This window comes from Camelus dromedarius, chromosome 1 (genome assembly GCF_036321535.1).
Source record: "Camelus dromedarius isolate mCamDro1 chromosome 1, mCamDro1.pat, whole genome shotgun sequence".
Lineage (NCBI taxonomy): Eukaryota > Metazoa > Chordata > Mammalia > Artiodactyla > Camelidae > Camelus > Camelus dromedarius.
Genome location: NC_087436.1, coordinates 7,145,625 through 7,158,828, shown reverse-complemented (window position 1 = coordinate 7,158,828; position 13,204 = coordinate 7,145,625). Strand labels below are relative to the sequence as shown.

Sequence of the window (13,204 nt, the reverse complement as noted above, 5' to 3'; positions counted from 1 at the left end):
TTCTAAATATTAAATATTTAAAAACTGTAAGCAAATGATGCATTAAAATGGATAAGGAAATGGGCAGCTTTTCAAATACCAGCCACAGTGAATGATGAAAGCTCTTCTACATCTCCTGAGGCAGACGAGGGCACCCTGAGGCTGATTTGTTCCACTACCAGAGGCACAAGCCTCCTGAGTGTTTCCCTAATGAATAGTAGGTACAATGTCCTGGTGGAGTCTGTGCCCTAAAGGGAGGTCCAGGTGTGTGTTTGTTCTTGAAAATACAAAGATGGAGAATTCATAAAGCTTTACTGAATCAGTTTTCAGAGACAGGACCATCCATTGGGTTGTACAGAGTGAGAGAAAGCTTATTAGAAATTTAGAGAATGTGTGGGAGGGTATAGCTCAGAGGTAGAGAGCATGCTTATCATGCACGAGGTCCTGGGTTCAATCCCCAGTACCTCCATTTAAAAAAAAGAAAAGAAAAAGAATTAAAAATAAATAAAATAGAAAGAAAATTTAAAAAAAAAAGAAATTTAGAGAATAAATCAAATGTTGTTTGTTAAATGCAGGAAACAGAGCCTGAGGCACCTCGGTGACTCACTCCAAGGTGAAGATCAAGATGTCAACACAGGATTTTCCATGGAAGTGCGCACCTTACATTGCAGTGTTTACCCAAGTCAAGGGTGTGATATGACAGGCCTGGGGGGCTTGCTCTGCATATGTGTGTGTGTGTGTGTTTGTGTGTGTGTGTGTATGAAACAGAGAGGTCAGCAAACTATAATTCTATCCCAATGGAGAGGAGTTGATAGTACTTGGAATGATCAGATCTTTAAGACAGCAGTCACGCCATAGCCACACGAGACCTGAAACCTGAAATACAACACAGAATAAATAATTAGATATATATGTTATTACTTTAATATGAAAATAGATGTCTTTGTACAAATGGCCAATATGCATAGGAAAAAAATACTCAATATCGCTAATTACCGGAAAAATGCAAATCAAAACTAGACTGACGTATCACTGCACACCAGTCAGAATGGCCATCATTCAAAAAAGTCCACAAGAGATAAATGCTGGAGAGGGTGTGGAGAAAAGGGAACTCTCCTACACTGTTGGTGGGAATGCAGTTTGGTGCAGCCATTGTGGAAAACAGTATGGAGATTCCTTTAAAAGCTGAAAATAGACTTACTCTAGATCCAGCAATCCCACTACTGGGCATATATCCAGAGAGAACTCTCATTCGAAAATACACATGCACACCAAGGTTCTAGCAGCACTATTTACAATAGCCAAGACATGGAAACAACCTAAATGTCCATCAACAGATGACTGGGTAAAGAAGTTGCATATTTATACAATGGAATACTACTCAGCCATAAACAAGAATAAAATAATGCCATTTGCAGTAACATGGATGGACCTGGAGATTGTCATACTAAGTGAAGTAAGCCAGACAAAGAAAGAAAAATACCATACGATATCACTCATATGTGAAATCTAAAAAAGGAAAAAAGAAGACACTAACGAACTCATCTATAAAACAGAAACACACTCACAGACATAGAAAACAAACGTATGCCTACAGGGTGGGGAATGTATGCTATACAGTCTGTGTAGATGTTTTACCTCCTTAATTTGGTTTTACGTATCCTCTCTGTCATCAAAGTGACACAGTTATTCTTTTTTCAGTGATGTCTGAGTTATGCTGGCATTGGTCATTGTAATCGTTCTCGTTTTCACGAACTGAATCCCTAGAAAACACAATCACAATGTTCACGATTTTAAAAATTAAACTTGCTCAGTCTCCATACGAAGCACAGTTAATTCAGAATTGAAGATGGACTGTTAACGTGCACAATTACAACACACTTAAGGTGCACACTGTCAAAAAGAAACCAAGCCAGACACAAGTGAAAGGTAAGACAGATTGTATTCAGTAATCCTACAATAGGGGAGAGAACTCAGTCTCAGTCAAGCTCAGCGCTGCTGAAATGAAGGACAGGAGGCTTCTGAAATGCTGGGATATGCTAAAGGAAGAACTGTGAAGGTTTGTAAGGGGGCAATCGATGTGATTAGCCATCTGTCTGCTTATCAAAGTTAGGCACCTACCCTCCGCAGAGACTGGGAGGCACTGGTTCCTTGGATTGTAAAAGATATAGGAAAGGAAAAGAATTTACAATTGCAAGTTTTCTTTCTTCCTTCCTTCCTTCCTTCCTTCCTTCCTTCCTTCCTTCCTTCCTTCCTTTCTTTCTTTCTTTCTTTCTTTCTTTCTTTCTTTCTTTCTTTCTTTCTTTCTTTCTTTCTTTCTTTCTTTCTTTCTTTTTTTCTTCCTTTCTTCCTTTTTTTTTAAGGAAATGTTTCTAAAGGAGGTCCAGGGTCTGTAGGAGGCACTGGCTGGAACAGACAGTCAATTCTCTTGGCAGTGCTGAGCTTTCTAAGACAGATTCTTAAGGCAGCTGGAGGCATCATCATGTTAGGGATGTGACCACAAGCTGCTAGAAACGAGACGTGTGTCTGTCCAAATCTCTTAGTGGGGGGAGTGGGTGAAATCACTTGTGCTGAGAGTTGGCGGTTCTCTTGTGCCAAGGTTGAGGGCTGAGCCCTAGAAGAGGGCTCAGAGGAGCCAAGTGAAAACTTGGTCAAGGAGAGAGTCTATGTCGGCACTTAGATTTGCATCACCTGCGATGACACAATTATGAAGGCTGCGTTGTGCACTACAAATCATGACTATGACAGAAGTTATGGGATAATCTCTGCTATGTCTGCTTAACACTGAAATTATGTTGTTTTCAGTCCCTATTTGGGGGGAGGGGTTGTGCCTGCAAACCCACGTGGGTTTTGTGCTTTTTTCTCAACATGCCACACCCACTGCAGAAAGCCAGGACTTTTGCATCCCAGGGAGGGGTTTCTGGGAATCGGAGTGGCCAGGCTACAGCCAGAACCATCCCAGTTTACCTGGGATGGTTAGTTACCCTCAGAACTCCCCCTTTCGGGGAGACTGCCAAGATGGCAGAATAGAAGGACCAGTAGCTCACCCTCTCCAACGAATACACCAAAAACTACATCTACCTATGAAACTATCCGCACAGAACTCCAACTTTCATCACGAGTCAAGAGGAACTGGTGTCAGTTGGGATCCTTGGTGATCCAGCATCTGCCGTGGAAAGTACACAGATTAACAGAGTGAGGAGGAGGGGCTGGTGCCCTCCGAGAAGACATCCAGGCAGAGAACAGGAAGTCATTCACCAGGAAGCGCCTGGCGGGAGCAGAGACATCAGCCGGGTCCTGGGAACTGCCGGGGACAAATCCCAAGAGACAGAGTTGAGGAGGGACCAGGAGAAAAAGAACAAGCATTGAACTTGGGCCAAAGCCAGAGGAAACCAGCACCAGATCAGAGTCTAGACCTTTCCCCTCGCCCCGTCTCCCGACCATGTCCCTTTCCCACAACAAGGAGGACTCGTTTAATGTCATTAGAATTGATACTTTACTGCAACAGGGCATTTTAATTACTGACTGGCGAGCATTTCCTTCCTGGAGTGTGAGCAGAGAAGTTGTGAGACTTGCCCTAAGTTTCTTTCAGTCCTACTTCCATGGACTAAATTCCCACTAACAATGAAAAACCAAAACAAATTTGCTTTTTAATTTCCCTAAGAAGGCTGCAGAAATGACAGAGAAAGGATGACTTGTAAAAGGGAGAGGACAAGTCAGGGGTTATCCCTCTATAACGAAGCCCACGATGACACGTTCGTAATTCATTCAACAATGGTTTGATAAATGCCAGCAGTCTAAGTCAAGCACACTCAGACAACAGCCGGGAGTATAAAGATGAAAAACACCGCTCTCGAGGACCTTAAGGGTAGGTGGGCGACATGCACATACCATAATCCTTTCTAGCAGTGGTTCTGGGAGGGCTGGTTTCACACCATCTGTCCACAGGTTTAAATTCCTCATCACTCATGTTGTCCAACCCCGATCCCTGCTTCTCAGGAGGGCAAGGCTGAGCAGAAGTGCAGGGAGATTGGTCTATACTTAACTCTCTCCATACGCGAACAAGCCCAGAAAGCATGCCCTCGGGCACTACAATACCTCACAAGGAGGTTAGTATTTGGCCGAGACTTGGCAAGAGCAAAAGAAGAACGCGAGAGCCCAGGACGGTACATTTCAAGCCAGCAGGGGTCAGCCTGGAAAATCTTAACTGAAGCACGTTTCGCATAAAACAAAACCTGTGGCTTCAGCTCATCATCAAGCCAACAGCAAGGTTTCCTGATTGATAAAAGAGGATGATTCTAGAGCAGACTGTTAGACTAATGAAATGGGCTCTTCTTGTATTTTTTATTTTGTTGTGAATTTTTAAAATTTCATTGAGATATAATTGACGTTATAATTTTAAATTTAAAAAATTCACACAGAAGAGATTCAACTTGTCTGCTTTGAAGAAATATCTTAAAGACTATGAAAGGTTAAAAAAAAACAATGATTTAAAAAGATAGATCCTCTGTAAAATTCTGGACTAATCCACTTTTAATGCTATTTTAGTTGTTTTCCCTTAAGCTTCTGTATTCGAATAGAATTTAATCTTGCCAAATAAAAAGTTACCAGGTACTCTGCTTCTTAGAACCACAAACTACCTACCAGCTAAGAGAAGGTAGCTTGCTATGATATTTCTAACCACAAAATTCCTTGGATTTTCTTGGCAATTATATTTTCACTCTCTTTGGAAAGAGCCCAGACCAAAAATTCTTAGAGCCAGAATTACCTCATTAATTTAAGGTAGCATTTGGGGCATTTGTCTATTGCTTTTTCTGTTTTAATAAAATATAAATTATCAGAAACTACTTACCCGTGTGATGATTTTTTTTTCGTTTTAGTTTGTGTCAAATACTGGGAGTCACATGATGCCTCCAAGTTCATAGTATTGTGTAGTTTTTGAAATAACAAGTCTGATTGAGACTATTTTCTGTCCAGCCAAAAATAGTCCAGCCATGGACCAAGATAATCCCTGTTGTTACTAATACTTAATACTCCAGAAAGAGTACTGGACTTTCAAGAATCCTCAAACCTCTTTGGTTTCAAGGCTCTAAAACCAATTCAACTTTCTAGTGTGCAAAGAAGAAAGATTCTGAACTCATGAATTATCAGTGCTCAAGGTATAAAATGTCAAAAACAGCTCAGTGCAGTGTATTAACAGGTGTCACGCAACTAATCTAAATGATTATATTATTTGCTCTCAACGTATTTATTGATCATCTACTGTAAGCAAAGAATTACATGGAAGAGTTTCAATGGAGAGTGAGATTATGAAAAGGACACAGTCCCAGTTGTTACAGTTCAGTGAGGGAGACAGACAAGCACAAATAATTAGAATAGGAAACACCCACCGTTTGCACTGCAGCGGAAGAGCTATGAATCTGGAAATTGGAGTAGTCCCAGTTACAGCAGAAACCAGCTGTATAACAGTGACTCTAACTCAGGGATGCTCTGTGACACGGTTCCCTAAGACATAAAACAGATGTGCTATGGGCTGGTCCAGTGGCCTCCAAATATTTTGAATTGCATACATTCATCAATAAAAATTGTGTAATCATACCTCCAATATTTATGTACAATGATGTTCACGTGGTATATTTATTAGCTTGGGAGGCTTTTTAAAAAGTTACCAAAGCCAGGATCCCCACAAAGCTAATTATATCAAAGTATCTGAGAATCGGGTGTACACAAAGGTATTTTGAACGTAGCCCAAGGCTAGAAGAAGACACAGATACACAAAGAAGAAATACTAGGATAGACTTTCAAATCTGTTATGTGTGCTGTTGTAACAGAAAAGGACAACTCTGACTCCATATGAGAACTGTTCCTTTGGCTCTAACCCTGTGCCCTGTTTTCTAGGCTCGGTCTTGCTGGTTCTGTACCTTTTGTGAAAGAATGTTGCCTAGAGCCTGAAATATACAGGAGAGCCCATCCTCAAGGCTCTGACCTTTAAGGATATTAACACTTTTGCATTCATATAAAGATAACAAGTTGCAGGATAGAAAAATACGTTTGTTTTGTTGGAGGTTTACAGGAGGTTCACACCATGACCTGACCCACGTTGACAGCTGCAAGAACAAAGAATTCTTATGCCAAGAAGTTTCCAACAACCAAGCACACCCCTCCCCTTTTAGTATAAAAGGAGCCTGAATTCTGACTTGGAGAAGATGATTCTCCAGGACATTAGTCCCCCATCTTCTCAGTCTGCTGGCTTTCCAAATAAAGTAGCTGTTCGTTGCCCCATTTACTGGATTTACTGGCCTGTCGTGCGGCAAGCTGAACGAGTTTGGATTTCGTAACACTATGAAGAAATTTGATAGAAGTAGAAAAAATGAAGTGGAGGTAATAGCTCAGATAAAATGAAGGAACTTCCCTAGATAACATGATCAAAGGAAGCGTCTCCCTCCTCCTAGTAGGAGCTAAGCTGTGTGGGCTGTGGGCTGTGGGCTGTGGTTGTGCAGCACAGGCGATTGGCTGGACAATAACAAAATTCAAAACAGAGAGCAAAGCAGGACACTTCTATCCAGACAAATAAGTAGATGGGAAAAAAACACGCCTGAGGGGAGAGAAAGGAATCAGACACAAGCTGGTCCTACAGGACCCTTTAGTCAGACATCACCTGTCATCCGAGCCGCAGAGCAGTGCGGGTTAGATGTAAAATTCGTGTGAGATGTACGGAATTTGACCATTTCTCTCTTTGGAAAAAAAATAATTCTGATAATTCAAAAAAGTATCTGGTAGCAATGATGTCACCGATCTCTGGAAAGTAGATTTAGATATTGGGAAAGAGTCTGTTTTTTAACAAAGAGATTCAAATAAAGCCTACTCTAGCCCTTAAACTGCTCTCATACAGATTTGTGTTTAAAGAAAATATTTGTTTTGCCCTAGCAGATTGTATCAGCGTCTGTGAGTTAAATGCAAACATGATTGTTATTGATTGGCGCTCTTTCCGTGAGCTTAAAAATTGTCTAAGACCTCTATCCAAATGTGTCCCACAGTGATAGCTGGATTGACAGATTGTCGGTTTAAAGATCTGAAATGTGCATAGAATGTGTTCAGCTGTTTAACATGTGGTTTACACATTCAGAAGTATGCATGTAGAATTTAGAAATGTGTTCGAAGTTAACTGTTAACTTTAATATTTGGTTTGGAAAACCGTGTTATAATGTTTTCACACACACACACACACAAAACCATATAAAAGCAGGCCAGTGAGGGTTTCAAAGAGTGAGTCACGTGGTCTGATGTTCATTTAAAGAAAACATTCTATGTACACTTAGTCTGAATATAGGCAAACCTATATAATCCATCGGTTTCACTCTTGGGTACATACCTAACAGGAATGTGTACATATGATGTCCAAAAGGCACATACTAGAATGTTCATAACAGCATTCAAAATAGCCAAACACTGGAAACTACCCAAATGCCACCAACAGTAGAGTGAATACACTGTGGTGTATTCATATGATGAAACCCTATACACTCACGAGATTTGGCAATCGCCAACCACATGCAACAACGCTGAGGATCTGACAAACATTGTGTGGGGTGAGAGGAACCAGGCATGAAAGAGTAATACTACATGGTCCGTGTATGGTCCATACAATATACAAAAATAACTCTTCACCTGAACAAAGAGGTCGGGGGTACAGTGAACAGGTCATTTGAAGCCAAGGTTGAGGATTAATGATGTAATATATGGATACCATAAAGAGGCAGAATATCTCTCAAGCTTGTAATCTGAGTGTAGCTGAAGCAAAAATATTTTCCTGTATGGAGAGAGACAGATTTCCAGATACAAATCATATATAGATATATATCTATTGCAGCTTGTAAATTCCTTTTTAAGAGAGAGAATTTTCAGGCAATTAACAGCTCCAGGTAGAAAAATTCTACTCACAGATTTTAAAACTCTTCTTTCAAGGAATTTTTTTTTTAATGGCTATTAGGCACATGAAAAAATGCTCAACAACACTAATTATCAGAGAAATGCAAATCAAAACTACAATGAGGTATCACCTCACAAGAGTCAGAATGGCCACAAATGACAAATGCTGGAGAGGGTGTGGAGAAAAGGGAACCCTCCTGCACTGTTGGTGGGAAGGAAGTTTGGTGCAGCCGTTATGGAAAACAGTATAGATATTCCTCAAAAAATTAAGAATAGACTTACCCTATGATCCAGCAATGCCACTCCTGGGCATATATCTGGAGGGAACTCTAATTTGAAAAGATACATGCACCCCAATGTTCATGGCAGTAGTATATACAATAGCCAAGACATGGAAGCAAGCTAAATGTCCATCGACAGATGACTGGATAAAGAAGCTGTGGTATATTTATACAATGAACTACTACTCAGCCATAAAAAAGAATAAAATAAAGCCATTTGCAGGAACATGGGGACCTAGAGATCATCATTCTTGGTGAAGTAAGCCAGACAAAGAAAGAAAAATACCATATGATATCACTCATATGTGGAATCTAAAAGAAAAAAAATACACTGTGAACTCGTCTACAAAACAGAAACAGACTTGCAGACATAGTAAACAATCTTATGGTTACCAGGGAAAGGATGTGGGAAGGGATAAATTTGGGAGTTTGAGATTTATAAATGTTAGCCACTGTATATAAAAATAGATTTTTTAAAAGTTTCTTCTGTATAGCACAGGGAACTATGTTCAATATCTTGCAATAACCTTTAATAAAAAATACGAAGACGAATACATGTATGTATATGCATGACTGGGACGTTGTGCCGTACACCAGAAACTGACACATTGTAATTGACTGTGTACTTCAATAAATAAATAAATAAGTAAATAAATAAATAAATAAATAAATAAATAAATAAATACTACCTGCCTGGATGCCCAAGACAAAATAAATAGAAAAAACAGAGTCATCAGAAAGGAATGTCTGCAAGGGAAGATTACAGGAAGGAAAACCACAGAGGCCAATGAATACTAAGGGACTGTCGGCCAGACTCTGTCCTGTGATGGACTTTTCAAGTTACCCACTAAACACTCTTCTAATTTAAATGAGACTTCTGGGGAGGGGGAGGGTATAGCTCAGTGGAAGAGCATGTGCTTAGCATGCAAGAGGTCCTGGGTTCAATAGCCAGTACCCCTACTAAATAAATAAATAAACAAACAAACAAACAAACAAACCTACCTAATTCCCTCTCCACTGACCCTCTTAAAAACTCACAAAACAAAATAAGGCTTCTAAGTATTGGTCTGACTTGAATGTTCCTCCACGTGCTCTATACAGTCTAAATTTCCACTTCAGTCTTTGTCAACCAAGTAAAGATTAGATTTTTTTCTTAGAAAATGCCCTTTTGTGTGTTTGCAAATTATGATTCTTAATTCCCAGCAACCAAGTAAATATTAGATTTTTTTCTTTCTTAGAAAATGCCCTTCTATGTGCTTGCAAATTACGATTCTTAGTCCCCAGGGAGGGAGGTACACGCTGGGCGGTGCTGCATTTATCTTGGTGAACATATGATTTCTTTACATCCGGACACCATCCACGGCCAGAGTCACACCTTCCCTTTACGAATGCCCTCATTTCAGAGGTGGGGCTGGAGGGATGAACAGGGGAGAAAAGAAACACCACCGTGATATGACAGGGACCTAGCAATTTCTAAGAGATGTCTCAACCTCTGCAGTATCGAAATACAATAAATAAATAAATAAATAAATAAATAAATAAATAAATAAATAAATAAATAAATAAATAAATAAAAGGCCCTGCTCGAATCAGGACCGCAAACTCCTCAGGAGCCTCGTCCTGTCCCTGTGTCTGGTGTTCGGGCTGCCCCGTCCCCTGGCGTTGCCACTGATCTCTCTAGCAAGGTCTCCCAACCTCTGACAGAGACGAACAGAGCCTGCATCCTCAGCAGTGACCTTTTCCCACTTGAATGTTTCCTCTGGCGCCGGCTCCCTCCGAGAGTCCGAGAGGCCGGGCCTGTGCGCTGGATGCTGCGGGGCATCCTGCCCACGGCGCTATTGAGGGAGGCTGCCCGCAGCCCGGCGGAGGAGGCGCGGTGGGTCCCCCGTGGTTGGAGGGGGAAGAAATACAAAGGCTTGCCAGCGAATCCTTAATGTGGAGGTGGCCTCCTGGGAAGCCAGGGAAGCTGGCAGACTAACCTGGGTGGAGTCATCAGAAAATGGAACAGCTATTTTTAGCACAAGTGCCTGGCATTGTGAAGGATGCTGCAAACAAAGCCTTCAAGGAGGGAAAGAGGAGGAAAAAAAAAAAAAAAAAGGACAGTGGCTACGGCTGTCAGCCTTGTAGGCAGGAGAAAGTAACTGCCTCCCACACGTACTTAGCAGGGTGGTCCGCTCCTGCGCAAGTGAATCAACTATTTTTAACCAAGGCATTGAGATCAGAAGCCAATTGTTCAGTGATTCACCAGGATTGCAACTGAAAAAAAATGTCCAATTCTGGACTGTCCATTTGTCCATTCTGGCCGGTAGAGCCAGTTTTCAGCTACCCCAGCAAAGCAGGTGGAGCAAAACCTCAGAAACTAGATGCTCGGCTGCCTTCCTGAGAGCGCAGACCCCTGGTCCTCCTGCCAGCCCTGTCGTAATAGTACAAGAAAACAAAACAACACACGCCAGCACTATCACTGGAAAAGTCACGTATTCCCATGACACACACCGGTCTCGCCTTGAGGACATCAAAAATACTGCCCTTAGCGTCTTCAAATTAGGAAGCCCCTTTGATCTCCTGACTGTGAGCAAAATCGTGATTACAGTTTTACTAACTTGAATGTACACATTCCATCCACACAGACAGTTTACTGTTGCTTGTGTAATTGTCGGACCCCAGTTGGCTTGGTATAACAGAGAGCAGTACCTGGGGGCACCTGCTGGAAACCCAAGGGGAAAAGCACCGCACATAGGAAGTCTCTGGATAGCAATAATTCTAAGAGAAGATAGAGACCGACTCCAGAAACTTCCACTGAGCGTCTTCCACATGCCAGGGACTGTGTGTCCAACACCATAAAGAATACAAAGGAAGCACGTTCTCTGACCTTGAGGGCTAAAGACATAGACACACGTGCCAATAAATGAATGCTTAAATAATTGTTGGTCACTGTGTGCTCAAGAGATATGATTCAGTAGGTCTGGGGGGATTCCCCTAAAATTTGCATTTCTTACATGTTTGTAAGAGATTATTGTGCACCAACAAATTGGGGGACAACTGGTCCGGGTACTTAAAAACACAAGCCAAGTGCTCTGGGAGCACCAACATAGAATGAAATCAGGTGAAGTTTTGTAGAAGTAGTGGGATTTGAACTGGGATTTGAAAGCTTTTTAACAGGTGTGGGTGGGGATAAGGCAGTTCCAGAAGGAGAGGAAACGTACCTTATGTATTCATTTGCACCTCTGTCCACTGAAACCAATTGGCAGTGCCCTCCAACAAAAATTAAAACATGATTAAAGAAAAATATAAGAGAGGGATGGAGTTAAGAGAAGAAAGGGAATGACACAAGCCTTCAGTACTCAATATGATTTCTGCAAATGAGCATGTAAGCCTGACTTTAGGACACCTGTCATTGTATAAACAGTGTCGACAAACACAGCCACTTAGAAGGGCACATTCAAGGAACACCAAGGGGTTCAACAAAATGTTGGAAAAATAGATGGGGAAGGCTACAAAAAACAAGGCTATTCAGCACCGTACAGTCTCGTACACTCCCAAAACACCTATTCCATGCCTGCCTTTAGCGTTTTTAAATGGCTCCCCAATTCTCTTATACTTCTCCCAATGAGAGATGAGCTCTGTGTTTCTCCTCCTTGACCGTGGACTTGCTGATCTACAGGAAACAGTAGAACCGATGCTTTTTGAAGGCCAGGCCAGGCCTTAGACACTGGCCGCCCCCACTCCCTGTCTCTTGGGACACTCACTCTTAGAACCTAGCCATCAGACTGTGAGGAAGGCCAGGCTCACAGGATGGGCACACGTTCCAGTTTACAGACCCACTGAGATCTCAGCAAAAGAGCCATTGTCAGCTGCCAGACATGTAAATGAAGAATCTTCCAGATGATCACAGCCCCCAGCCATCAGGTCACCCTCAGCCTTCACATCTTTCTAATTGAGGCCCCAGACATCCTGGAGTAGAGACACATCCCCGCCCTGCTCTGGACAAATCCCTGACTCCTCGAGTCCATGCGCACAATTAAATCATCAAGCCAGGAAATTTTGAGGTGGTTTGTTACACGGTGATTGGGGAACACTTCCTTTTATTTATTTCCCCAGTCTCTCGACTCCTCGTCTGAACACGCCCCTACACACACAGACACACACACACACACACACACACACATACACACAGAACTATTTTTCTCATTCTCAGTTAATAGCCTTATTTCCCACTTTCCAGAAAAATAAAAGCATCAAGTTGGAACCCTGTTTGTTATTCTGCTTCCACCAAACATATCCCATCCGCACCACTGTAGCAATCCTTCTGTTATAGCAAGAAAGGTCTTTCCTAGGGTAATCTGAGAGGCCTGTGAGGGGAGAGTGGAGGCTGGGGATTCAAAGCAGAGCTCTCTCAGAAAGCTCACTTTATCTTGAATTCAACCTTTTCTTTCTAATTGAGTCCTTCCCGTTCATATTTAAATACGTCCTGCTAGTTCTCCTTCAACCTCACAAGCAGCCCCGCCCAGACCCCACGTTTCCATTCCAGCCTCTGCCCTGTCTCTTCTTCCCTCACAGAGCTGAAGGCGCCAACCATCTCCCTATTATTGTCTCTCTCGCTCACTTTTCCGGCATCTTTAATCTCTAATCTGGCTTCCACCCCACTATTCTTTCTGAACAGTTCTCACTAATATCCCAGGAGATCTGCACTCCACTAAATCCAGGGCCTCCTCCGTAACGCCTTGAGCTGCACGCAACGAGGTTGAGAACTGCCCTCTGTCTCGGTCCACTGATGCTGCACAGCAACGTACCATAGCCGGCAGGGAGGGGGAGTGAATAACAGGCATCTATTTCTCACAGTTCCAGAGACTGGGACTCCAAGGTCAAGACACCTACACAACTGTTATCTGGCCAATGCCCACTTCCTGGCCTGGGAGTGGCCGTCTGAGAGGCCAAGGGAGCTCCCCGGGGCCTCTTAGATAAGGGCACTAACCTTATTCACGAGGCTCCACCCTCACGACCTAGGCACCTCCCAA

At 42.3% G+C, this 13,204-nt stretch overlaps 1 non-coding gene across 1 annotated transcript; it reads left to right on the top strand.

The window, feature by feature from the left end:
* The first annotated feature begins 375 nt into the window (after nucleotides 1-375).
* Nucleotides 376-448, top strand: TRNAD-AUC (transfer RNA aspartic acid (anticodon AUC)). Its single transcript has one exon. It is a non-coding gene; the product is annotated as a tRNA-Asp (tRNA).
* The last annotated feature ends 12,756 nt before the right edge of the window (nucleotides 449-13,204 follow it).